This window comes from Marmota monax, unplaced genomic scaffold, assembly GCF_021218885.2.
Source record: "Marmota monax isolate L192 unplaced genomic scaffold, Marmota_monax_Labrador192_F-V1.1 WCK01_AAM20220418_F8-fsc00209, whole genome shotgun sequence".
In the NCBI taxonomy this organism is placed as follows: domain Eukaryota; kingdom Metazoa; phylum Chordata; class Mammalia; order Rodentia; family Sciuridae; genus Marmota; species Marmota monax.
This window is the reverse complement of record NW_026694493.1, coordinates 746,805-759,678: the sequence shown is the minus strand read 5'-3', so window position 1 is coordinate 759,678 and position 12,874 is coordinate 746,805. Positions and strand designations below refer to the sequence as shown.

Genomic DNA, 12,874 nt, shown 5'->3' with positions numbered 1-12,874 from the left:
AAATCAGGGCCATCCACATCTTGCTCAGCCCTTGACCTGGGCTTTGACTCTCCTTCCACCATAGTGCAGAGCTGGTCCAGGTCTGGCCCCAGCAAGGCTCTGGACAGAACAAGGAACACACTAGAATCGAATGGAGATCATTCTCTTTCTCTTGTATTAACGCACAGGGAAGTGAAAAAATGCATCAAAATCTATATTTTGGATACTTGTACCATAAGTTGGAATAAAAGCCCCAGAATGACTAAGAATTAAGAGTTCTACCAAACATCTGTCCAAAAGCAGCAACCATTGCAGATGTCTCATATGTTGACAGTATGTTTTATTAGACCCTTGAACTAGAACATGGGACTATGTTGAAAAGTCTTCTCCAACGTATGTGCCTTTGGCTGTCTTGACTCTCACACACCAAGTCTTTTCAAGTAGTCTTCCTGAAATGTATTTCACATGTGCAGAGTTTTGAAATCGCCACCCAACTCCCAACTCCTCTTACACAAAATTTAATACCCATTTGAAACAACACGTATTTAATTCCCAATTCACTGGGGGGATCAAAGTCATCAAAGTCAAAACTCACATCCTACTTAAGTAAAATTAAGACTAGAACTCAAAATTTCTCTGGCACTCAGAACTGCTCAGAGAGATGATTACAACTGAAATAGACTCAAAATTAAACATTAAAACACTTTCTGAATTGGATGGAACAAAGACCTGTCAGTTTCAGTGGCTAAGATCTCTCTTTGGTTTAGGCAGCTCTGCTCAATACAAGCAGGAAGACATAAGCCAGACCTCAGGAAAACAGTTCCCGACTACCAGAAGAGGCAGAACTAGATGTCAAGAGTCACAAGAGTTTTAATGGACATGGAAACCTAGTTTTTCTGAGATAGCTGAAACATTGGCCTTCCTGTGAGCATCAAAACGAATTGAATAATCCTTGCATAGGTAGCTCTGTGTTCATGATCATAAACCAGACATTCTATAAAGACCAGTTAGTTCCAATGCTTCACCAGGGGGCTCCAGATTAACAGGTTTCATTCACTCTCTGGTTTTGCCAGCCTCCTATTTAGTGTTATTAGATAGCAAAGACTGAGTCTTTGCCTAGCACCTGGATCGGGGCTCAGCTACCCATAAATCTTACTCATTATCTGCAGTGACAAAAAATGACAATGACAAAATTGTGACAAGAAGTTGTCTCTCGTCTCAGAGGTAACAGAGCCATGGTCTGAGGCTAGCTCAGAGCAACCTCACTTGGGTGGAGAGAAGTATGTCCAAGATGGTGTCCTTCTCATTGCTGTAATCTAACCGGTAGCATTGTGCGCTATGGAAAATGGGCTTCAGCAACCAGAGAAACCTGGAAAACACGGCCAATTACATATGCCTCCCAGCCTATGAGAGGACCTGCAGAAAAAGGAACATGATTTACTTTATTATGATATTTCATAAACTTCCTTGATTGTAGAACCTTCTTTCTCAAAGAAAGCCTATTAATACATTGGGAAACACCTGGTATGAAATGTAGGGATGAACAGACTCCCCTCACCGGCCCACATTCTGGAATGTGCTTCTCAATTCTTCTAGAAAATGCCGATGACCAACAGGGTCTTTTTAACAGCGTTTTATGAGAATGATTTGGGTTTGCTTTAATCCATGTCAAAGTAGACACCTTAACTATTTACTCCAGTTTCTGTCTGGCTGCTGACAAAGGGTTTGGCACACTCAGATGCTCAATTGGTCAATAAATGACCACATTTCTAATAAGATGATTCTCTTGTCAAAAATAACCCAATGCAAATTCATTCTGGATACACCTATCCAACCATGGAATTCTCCTGAATTGCTACAAATGTCCTGCACCAAAGCCCTGGAGCCTCCTAGATGGGGGGGAACGGGGGGGGGCCGGAGAAGGGGAAGAAGAAGAAAGAGTCCGGAAGACACCAGCCCCAGTAGCGCCATGCCCTGGAGGTTATGAAAGATGACTGACAGCTTAAAGGTTCCTCCGGAGAAAGCAGCTTGACAGCTTCTCTAGATTATTCACAAACCTTTTAATAGACTTGCCGCACCCTCTCCACACCCAGCTCCGTCTCCTCTCACTCCCTTCCCCACCAGGTGACTTCCCCTCCCCTCACATGCTGCTCCTCGGGTTAGTGACACATCCCGGGAGGGGGGGGAAACCCTCAGCAGGAAGTGGGCAAGTGAAGAACTTGTGCTTCTCTCCTCCAAAATGGAGGTTCGTCTGATGTTAATTAGGGCTTCCATCTCCTTCTGATTCATCATTATTAAAACCTTAAAACTGTCCAGTGTAGGAGAGACATCGACTCAATCATCTTGGGATTAAAAAAGAAGCAATCAAAAACTCAAGGCAACAAGTGTCCTGATACCATGAGAAGTGGAGTGGGGGGGACACTGCGGGCGCCATGGCAGAGTGGTGACTGTTGTCTCTGGTGGTATGCACACATGTCTGTCTCACAGGAAGAGGAAGGGAGCAGTACTTGAATAAGAGACTGTCACAGAAGCAGCAGAGAATGAAAGGGAGATAGAGTTACAAAGCTCACAAGCCTCTTTGGTATAGGATCCTTGCATTTTATTTTCCCCTGCAATTCTTCCTGCGAGAACATGGGACAGCCTAGCTGAGGACTCCCCCATGCCGTTTCCAAACCACTTTCTCTTGGATTCTGACCCCAGAGAATCTCACAGGGGAACCTCTGCCACTCAGACCTCTATTGTAGAATTGCTAAGCATAAATAAGGCCCTCCCTACGAAGAATGTTGGCACAGAGACTGCCAGCTGCCTCCTTCCACACCATTCATGGAGCGACTATTGCAATGGTTAACTTTAGATTGAGGGATGGTGAAGCATCCCTCAAGATGGTGTGTCCATCAAGATGTCCCAGAGAAGAATGGCCTGTGGGTCGGGGTACTCAGTGGGGAAGACCTACTCCTAATGTGGACAGGATCCCTCTAATTGGCTGGGGCCTTGGATAGAAAATGAAAAGGTAGAAATAAAGGGACTTGTGTATTTGTCTGCTCATGTGCACACTCACGATCTCTTCCTGAACCCCCGAGGAGGACATCCTGTTCCTCCTGCCTTTGGGTATCAGAAGTCCTGGTCTGAACTAAACTTGAACTCTGCACCCAGTTGCCCCCAAGGATGCTTGGGCCTTTGGCCTTGGACTAGGGTCTACACCATCAGCTTCCTTAGTTCTAAGGCTCCAGACTGGATTGAGCCAGCTACTGGCTCGTCTTGTTCTTCAATGTTATGGTTTAGATATAAGATGTCCCCCAAAAGCTCATGTGGGAGACAATAAGAGAAAGTTTAGAGGTGAAATGATTAGGTGAAGGCTCCCATAACCCAATCAATGTAATAATCCACTGATAGGGATTAACTGGGTAGGCAGGTAGGGTGTGGCTGGAGGAGGGGGGTCACTGGGTACATGCCTTTGAGGTTTATATTTCCTCTGTGGTGAGGAGAGCCCTCTGCTTCCCGAGTGTCACGTTCTGAGCTGTTTTCCTCCTCCACTCCTTTCCACCATGATGTTCTGCCTATTTTGAGCCCAGAGTCAGTCAACTGTGGACTGAGACCTCTGAAAACGTGGCCCCTAAATAAACCTTTCCTCCTAATCCGTTTTTGTTGGGTTTTGGGTCACAACGGCAAAAAAAGCCGACTAAAACACCCGATAGACAGATGACTCTTGTGAAATTTCTCAGCCTTGGTGATTATATGCACCAATTCTTGTGACAAATCCCTTCTGATACGTGCTATAGGTTCTGCTTCTCTGGAGCACCCCGACTAACCTGCCTACATGTCAGATATTACAGAGACGTACTTTGGGTCAGGGTCCTCTGGTTTAAGGAGTTGATGCCCCTCCCATCCACAATACCTTCCCCTAGACTGGCAGGCCGGCTGCACTCCCTCCTTCTCACCTGCCGCTTCCCTGAGTGACACACACATGCACATGTTCACAGGAGGGTGATGACAGACAGAAAGCGGTTCGGGGGTGGGAGCCCACCTGCACAGGAGTGCTCGGCGGGCACCAGCCCTGACATCGTGGGAATGCGTTTCTTTGGGAACCTGCCTGATTGAGGGTGTGAGCTCACCCACTCCCTGCGTAAACAGGCACACACGGCAATTATCACATTAATCTTTGGGGGTGGGGTGGGAGGAGCAAGACTGGAGAGAAAGATGGGGATGGGGAGAGCAAGGAAAGGGGGCCCCATAGGAATCCTGGCCCGAGTTTGCACAGGCAGGACCAGATCCCCAGATCCCCACCTTTGGAAATAGGTCTCTAAGTGGGTTCCACAGAGATCCAAGAAAAATGTGGTGAAGGGCCCTTCAGATGTGTTTCCCCTTCACCCAGCAGCTCTGATTAGGGAAGATGAACTCTCTGACCAAGCAGGGAGGCCACGTATGTAAGACTAGGAAGGACAACACTGATCCCAAGGTCTGTTTAGAGACCAAGGGTTTCTGGGGCACATCTGCTTCCCTGGCTGAGGCAGCGCCAGCTGGAGGACCCGGGCGAGCCTACAGCAGGGTTTCTTCAACTGCAATGCAACTTCCACTGGGGACCAGATAATTCTTTGTCGCATGGCTGCCCTAGGCTGGGCATTAGTAGCTGCATCTCTGGCCCCTACCCAGTAGATGTCAGCAAGATCCCTCCTCCACCAGCTGTGACTACCAAAAATGAATCTAGAATTTCCAAAAGTCAGACTGGGGTGGGGTGGGGAATGCACAATAGCTTCTGACTGAGAACTGCTGGCCTCGGGCTCCATTTCAAGGAGAGGATCTTTGACTTCAACAATTATGAATAGAGCGCAGGTGGGGAGATGGTAGGAGTAGCCATTCTCTGCTACCAAAAAGGTCAGGCCATTCATCTCAGCAAAAGCATCTGTCCAAAGTCCCTGCTGACCAGACCCAGGCAGAGGAACATTCAGAGAACAGCGAGTTCCTAGCCAATCAGTGACTTGGATTCCATAGTTCAGAGCTGAGATTTCATGGTTAATCCCACAAATCCATGGACTACCTAATATGGGACAGTTTTGTTTGAGTTTTATTTCTATTTATTTTTTCTTAATACTAGGGATTGAACCCAGGGGAGTTTTGCCATTGAACTACATCTCCTGTCCTCCTTATTTTTGATTTTGGGACAGTGTCTTGCTAATTTGCTGAGGTTCAACCTCAAACTTATGATCCTCTTGCCTCAGCCTCCCAGGTTGCTAGGATTATAGGTTTGTGCCACCATGCTCAGCTTATGGGACAGATTCTCTTGGAGGTGTTTAGGGTAATTGATGAGCAATTACAGCCTCAGTTCTGGCTGAAACTCATAATGGGGGAGACACACATGAAACAGCTGAGCACACAAATATATGTGTAATGTTAAACTGTGGTCAGTGCTAGGAGGGGACCACAGGGCTCAGAGGCGGGGATCTGCTGTGTTCTAGGAGGGCAGGAAAGGACCTACTGAAGCTTTCAAAGGAAAGAATCACAGGATTCAGAGGCCAGAAAGGTAGGGAAAATTTATGATGCAGGTGGAAGAAGGTGGGGGGAGGTTGAGACTGAAGTGCCAGGAAGCAGAAGAATGAGGAGGAAGAGGCGGCCACCCTCTTTGGATGAGCGGCCACTGCCCTGAAATAGTAGCTCAACAAAGTCTCGCGCAGACATAATTCTAAAACACCTAAGTGTCAAGGGAACTCTTGGATAGATTTTCTGAAAGTTTAAATAACTGGGCCTCACTTGGGCCCTTCCTAGGCACCGTCTGCCCCTCCCCAAATATAACGTCATCCTGACTTCTATAACCATCAGTTAGTTCATTCTCACTGGGAAGCCTCCCTTCATATGCTGAACCACCCACAGGAACTCGGACATTAGAACAGTCCCCTCCCTCCTCCCTGTCCAGCTTTTACCAGCCTGAATGTGGCAGATTCTGTGGTGGTCCCACCCAGGTCCCCTTTACCTACAAGGCACCCATCCTCCATCTGCTATGCTGGTTGACTGCTAATGGCTCACACCTGCTCCCTTCTCAGATGTCCGTCCCTGGCTGGCTGACAGATCAGTGCCACCTGAGATTTTATGCCTGCCTATGGTGACAGGGGAGGGACCTGTAACGGATAACTACCTACTGCAAGGTTATCAATGACCCAGCCCCTTTCACTCTGGACGGGAAAACATCTCAGCCTGTGCTGTAGTTCACACTATGGAGCCACCTCCGAGATCAAGCTGACATAAGAACTTCTAAAAACACATCTTTGCCTAGTTTTTACCCTGTTCTCGCTTGCTTCCATCACACCCTTACATGTCCCCCCAGCAGCAGTCACTCATTAAGTCACTACCACAAGAATCTCCCATTGCAGAATTTCTAAGAATCTGACTTCAGGCAGTCTATTCCATCTTCACCAGGGCTTTGGCCAACCTTACCAGGCTGAGGGCAACCTGCCCGAGTCACATCAGTTGAATGGCGTTTCTAAGGGCAGAGCCACTGAGCTCCTCTGAACACACCCACATTTTGGGAAGATCACACAATGTGCAATGCATCCTACCAATTATTGGATATTGTGGATCCCGATTGATAAACCTACGGACCGTTCAACTTCACTTCCTGCACACCAAGAACTGCAGCCATACTCTTAGGAGAGTGTGGTTCTCCTAATAGAGAACACATCCTCCAAACCGTGATTTGATGGAACAGGAAAACTGAGGTCCAGAAAAGCAAAGTGACTTCCCTGAGCATATGGGCAAATTATTGGCAGGCCTGGGGCCACAATCTAGAACCACAGTGGGTCAACTGCTCGAGAGCCTTGGACTCTCGATACCTCCTTTAGTCCCAGGACTCTAAAAAGCAATTCCACCCATTCTATTACCACCTTCTAGGAGAGCATAAAAGACAATTAAGAAACCCAACAGCAGGATCTTGCCACTGGAAAACAAGAGCTCTCTTTGCAGCCCCCAGAAAGGAGGACGAGGAGCAGGTGGAAACATGAGGACAGAGCTCTAAGTGAAGCATAAGCACCTGCTGCCCCCATCCAGGAGCTGAGCCTGTCACTCCCAGGAGGCAAGGCATTTCATTATGTCTCGGATCCCCGAGCATATTTAATAAACATGCCAAGTCTCCCTCTATAAGCAAACTCCAAGGCAGCATCTGGCTTAGCCAGGGGCCCTTTTAAGTAATTAAGGGTCTGCACAGTCTGATTGTTCTAAGTCCCCGGACTTGCAGCCACCTTCTCCCCCAAGGAGCTGGGCTGTGATTCTGACTGGGAATAAGTAAGTACCTTAGTTAAGGTCCAAAGGACCTTGAGAAGTAATTTACTATTTGGACATTCCTCTATCCTTCCCTTTGGGGTCTCACTTTCTCCAGTGGGAAAAATCTAAGTAAGCCAGTTTGGCAAAACAGCAGAGAAAAAGAGCATTCCCTGTCCCATCTACAGCCACAATAGAGTAGATCAGGGTCAGAAGCTCCTGGCCTGGGAGCCCGACTCTACTTCATGGGCAAGCAGCCCCTATTGATGGGGCTTGGGCCATTGGTAACCTTTAACCAATAACTACCTGCTGCAAGGGTATCATTGATGCTGGGCAGACAGGTACAGATGTTTTGGTGGAAATCCATCCACATTTTTGGGAAGACAACTTGAGGATCAATTTCAAACCAAGGGAGGGTAAAGGATGCCATATAGTCCTATGAAGGCCACCATGCCCATGTCCATGCAGGTGAGAGCCACAAAACCCACATGGCTCAGGGCCTTGCCACACATCTTTTTGGTTACTTCCTAATAATTCTAATATTGATATCATGTGATTTTTAACCTGTCTCTTCCCTTTCAAAACTCTGGTCTAGAAGCCTAAAAGGAAGGGGCTTTGGGCACATCCTTTAAAGCAGGTCTTGTAACTGCTGAAGCTAGATCTGGGTTACATTGGGGTTCGATAGTTCATTCTCTTTACTTTTGTGTATGCTTGAAATTTTCCATTTAAAAAAGTTACAAATTTTTTTTTTTCCAAAATAAGTTTTTTCAAATAGTTCTGGGCTATGTGTGAATTTTAAGAGAAATCCCGTTTTAGTCAAAACAGTGAAAAACGTTAACATTGATAATGTGGAGGGTTAGACATGCGTGGTTTTAAATTCTGTTTTTCTACTGTGCAACTTTTATAGAGTAGCTGTTCAGGCTTGGGCACGAAATGTCCCCTGGAAAGGTCATGTGGCAATGCAGGAATTTTCAGAGAGGAAGTAATCAGATTATGAGAGCTGTAACCAGTCATGGATTAATCCATTTGACAGATGGATAATTTGGAAGAACCACTGAGCTCTGTGGTAACTGCAGGCAGCTAGGGTATTGCTGGAGGAAGTGGTCACTGGGGCTGTGCCCTTGGGGTCTATATTTGAATCCCTCGTGCCTTGTTCACTCTCTCTCTGCTTACAAGCCGAGCTGCTTTTGCCAGCCACACTCTTCCACCATGATGTTTTCCTCACCTCGAGGCCACAGCAATGGAGTCTGCCGACTATGGGCTGAACCTCTTGAAACAAAAACCATGAGCCAAAATAAACTTTCCTCCCCTAGGTTGCTCGTCAGGTGTTTTAATTATAATAACAAAAAGCTGACTAGTCCATAACTATTGTTTATGGTTTTATTAAAAACAAAGAATGGGAAAAAAATTTAAAAGAATTTTCTTGCAACTATAGCCCAAAGATTGGAGAATTAGATATTTCTAGGGCCCCCGGGGGGCAGGACAGAGGCAGCTGGCCCTGGTCTGAGTCGTCGGGCTATGATGCTACATTGCCCTGGGAAAAGGCAAGTGTGCTATGTCTCAGCTCAGTGTGTTGCTCTGACACCACCCACCACCAGGGCACGTAGGACAGTGAATGCAGGCAAATAGAGGGCACCAGAGGAAATCCACACCATGATCAATGTAAAGCACATCATCCCTTCACCCCTTCCACGGGGCCTGCTGATGAGAGACAGACTGTACTTCTGAAAGAGGCCTGAGCCCCAAAAAGGAACCCATAGCAGCAATGGGGAGGTCTCAGAGGGGCAAAGGACACAGGAGACACAATATAACCTGTACTGTGAATACTCTGTGCAAGGTCCTTCCTGTTTCAGAAAGAATATGCTGGATAATACCAGAATAAGAGGTTTTCAATCGGTCCTTTGCTGTCCCTCCACCCTGTCCTATGGTCAGCAGGGATCAGCCCTTCTGGTTACCGACTTAGTGCTTTTCCAGCGGTCTCCACATTCTGATAAAACAATCAATTTTCCATTCGGTCTGATAACCTTAATCATCTTACAGATAACAGAGGTGAATGGAATCGGCCTCTCACACAAGCTCTCCATTTTATGGATGAAGAATGGAGGCTAAGAGTGACGTGACTGCCCCAAAGTACTCTATTTGGTTACAGAGCAGAACTTGATTGAAGAACTTCTGACTTCCAGTGCACTCCTCAAAATGCTTTTCTACCTACTCTGTTTAGTACTTAATTATATATGGCCCCTTTCCTGTCATTGTTTTGTATGTAATCAGTCTTGCTTCACAACCTCCTTTGGAAATTACCTGAAGACCCTGTTTGAGAAACTTCTTCTGAAGGTTAAGACAATGAAGGTCAGACCTTTAAATACTGTGACTTGAAGATAGGGGCAAAGCTGGGCAGGACAACGCACCCTTGTAATTCCCACTACTCAGGAGACTGAGGCAGAAGAGTCCCAAGTTCAAGGCCAACCCTGGGCATCTTAGCAAGACCCTGTCTCCAAGTAAAGGGCTGAAAGTGTAGTTCAGTGGTTAAGTTCTGAGTTCAATCTCCAACACAAGAATTTTAAAAGATAGGGTTTGTCAGACAAGACTTCCTGGGGCTGTGTTTTACCTGCCCTTGAAAGAGGAAGATTTGTGTTGGCCCATGGACAGAGGAGGCTAGCCCAAGGAGGGGGAAACATGGGAATGATAAGGCCACAGAGGGCTACTATCAGCAGTAGCAAGGGAGACAGATGAGGATCTAGTCAGAGGATCCTGAATGACGACAGTGTTCATATTTGCCACTCCAAGAGTTCCTCCACCTCCTTTCTCCCCTTCCTGTGGCCTCACTCCACCACACTGGGGGGGAGGGGGTCCTCTCACACCACAGCTTTGCTCAGCCTCTTGAAGGCTTCCCTGAAGCCCATCCCTCTTCTCTGCTCCATAATCCCCCTCCCCAGGAATTAGGACACACTCATATAGCAGCACATACACTCATTCAACACTTTGGTGTAGTCTACATAAGAGGAAAAATAACCCTCAAGGGCTTCGGTATCCATAGAGCGCCACGTCTGAGTATAAACACCAATAATAGAAAAACAGAACATTAAGTGCTGCTCTTAGGCATTTATTTGCACTTATTTCCAGACCTTCTTTATAAGAGTTCTGCCTCTTTTACATATTGGCCCTCCCTTCCCATTAGGGCCGAGTGCGTCTCAGATACAGAGCTGGGTCTTTTATTTCTGTGTTCACTCTACCACGACTTGGGCTATTACTCTACAAATAGGAGATTCTCGATAATGTTGTTGACTAATAGGAGATTATAAATTGGCTGGCATTCTTCGGCTTCAAAGCCTATATGGGTTTCCTTCTCTGGAAATAAATACATCACCTGCAAAATGGCATCTCTGTTGACATATAGCAAGTGCACTTAAACTAAACTCAAATATTCAGCACAGCCTAGGAGAGAAGGCTCAAGAAAAAAAGCCTCATTTTTCTCAGCTTTCATTTTTCCCTCCCCAAAGGATTCTGAGCAGAAGGTGAATTAATTTATCACTGAACATCCTGCTTTCATTAACGATCATGCATTGAACACTATGCAAGGCTGGTTAGCCTGGATGGTTTCCTGAAGAAGCCGCAAGACAATCAGTTTGTTTTGTGACCACAGGAAGCACTCCTGCTCAATCAGAACGGCTTAAAAAATCAGGATCCATAGCTTGGAAGTCTGTCTCCTCAGAACCCAACACAGCCTCTGTAGAGCACATGCTCAGTAAATTCCATCCATGCTGATGCGGTCATAATGAAATGCCCAGTCTTACGAACCTGTTCATCATCAGATGCATAAGAGGACACGGGTGAGGTTGTACAACATGGTCCTACTGGATCCGTTTCTCACAGCACACTGGGCTACGGGTGTGCAGAAGACGATCACTTCCTTGCCCATTGCTCATGGGCCCTTAAGAACACTCGAGTCCTCAGGCTGGTCACCTCTACTTGTAGGTAGCCTTATCCACCTTCCCAAGAGCCATCTAACTGTTACTTAGGGGACCCCTGTGCCAGGCAACCGTCTGTCAGAGACACTGAAGGGGAATTCCTCCCTTGAGCGGCCAGCTCAAGACGTCAGACAACAGATCAGACAACAGCTGCAGTTCCTGCTCACACAGACCGCTCTCCTCACCTGCTTCTTCCGCCTCTCCCCTGGACTCCAGCCTTCAGGTTCCAGTTCTTCCACCTCCCAACCTCCTCTCCTCTTGATTTATCCTATCCTACTCCTGGCTGCCCTCCTACAAATCCATCTTGGCCCTTGCCTTTCCCCAAGACACACACAGCTCATTCCCCCTGAGCACTCCTAGTAGCTTGGGGAAACAAGGTTGAATGAGAACATGGACAAAATAACCTTCACTAGGCCCCCACTGGGAATTCTGGAAACAACTCCTTTTCACTTTTGCCAGTCTTTGCACAACTTTCCTGGTCATTCCTGTGAGGACCTAGTCGGACCTCTTTCTGGAGGTCCTAAGCCCACCTGATTGAAATATGTTTACCTAAAGATTTTCCTGTGACCGACCATGAGTTTACATGTAACCAGAGAGAGAAAAATAATCCTGGCTTCCACCGGTTAAGCTTCTACTCTATGTAGGGCCCTGAGCCAAGTGCCTACCATGCACAGACTCACACACAGACTCTCACACATCTTCACAACCACACACAGAAGAGGGGCCCTGCAATCTTACATGTTTAAAAGAAGAACACAACCCGAGCTCAGCAGGGCCAAGGGGCTGGCCCAATGTCCCAGCTAGCGTTCTGAAGAACCACAGTCCCCACGAGGCTTGGCCTTTTCTCCCCTCGATAGGTCGTTTCCCCGGGGCAGCAGGTGGAAGTAGAAGTGGCAGTGTCGGTTCTCACTTGGACCGTCTTTGAGGAAAGCATCAGATGCAGGTATTTACAGCAGCGAGGCCAGCAGGGGAGAGTGTTCCACCACTTTCCTATAATAATCCAATCCAGGTGTCAGATGGTTTTGACCACCGTCTGACGTCCACACCTAACTGTGGTTTCTTCTCTGCCCTGGCTGTCTGAGAAGGTTGGAAGACCGTCACGGTCAGTTCCCCAGTTAGTTGTGCAATTCTGTTGCCAGGGAGACCTAGTAAAGTGGGACAAGAGCTTCCTAGTCACCATTGCCTTCGGTCTTCAGAGCAGTGGACAGTTGTCACTTCCCATCAACACTTCTTGCCCTGTCTCTGCCCTGCTATGGCTGCTCTTGCCCAGACCCCATGAGGTGACCCCAGCCTAACCTGCCTCACTAAATACAAAGTCACGTGACTACACCAGCTTCCTGTAATTCCCTCCATCTGGTGCTTTTCTATCTCTGCACTCTGGCTCCTCTGCCCAGCTGCCCGGAATGCCTTTTCCACCTGAAGAGCCTCGTCCTAAACCTATTTGAACACTATCTTCCCTAGGAAGCCTTCCAGGGGTCGCCGCCCCAGCACCTTGCATTTAATCCCACTGGACTTTACTTCTGATCAGTGGTCACTGCAGACTGGCACATGGGCCTCTTCTGCAAGACTGGACACCCCTCCAGGACAAGAGCAGTTTGATTTGTCCCAGAAACCAACTTGGCACTCAGTAGGTGCTCGGTTCATTTGCTGAATGAATAAACAGGAACCCAATGCATGGCACC

The 12,874-nt window shown here is 47.3% G+C and overlaps 1 protein-coding gene across 1 annotated transcript in view; it reads right to left on the bottom strand.

Annotated features, from left to right (window-relative positions):
- The window catches only part of Cacna1e (calcium voltage-gated channel subunit alpha1 E), a 443,649-nt gene that overhangs the window by 146,016 nt on the left and 284,759 nt on the right, over positions 1-12,874 (bottom strand). The window lies entirely within an intron of this gene.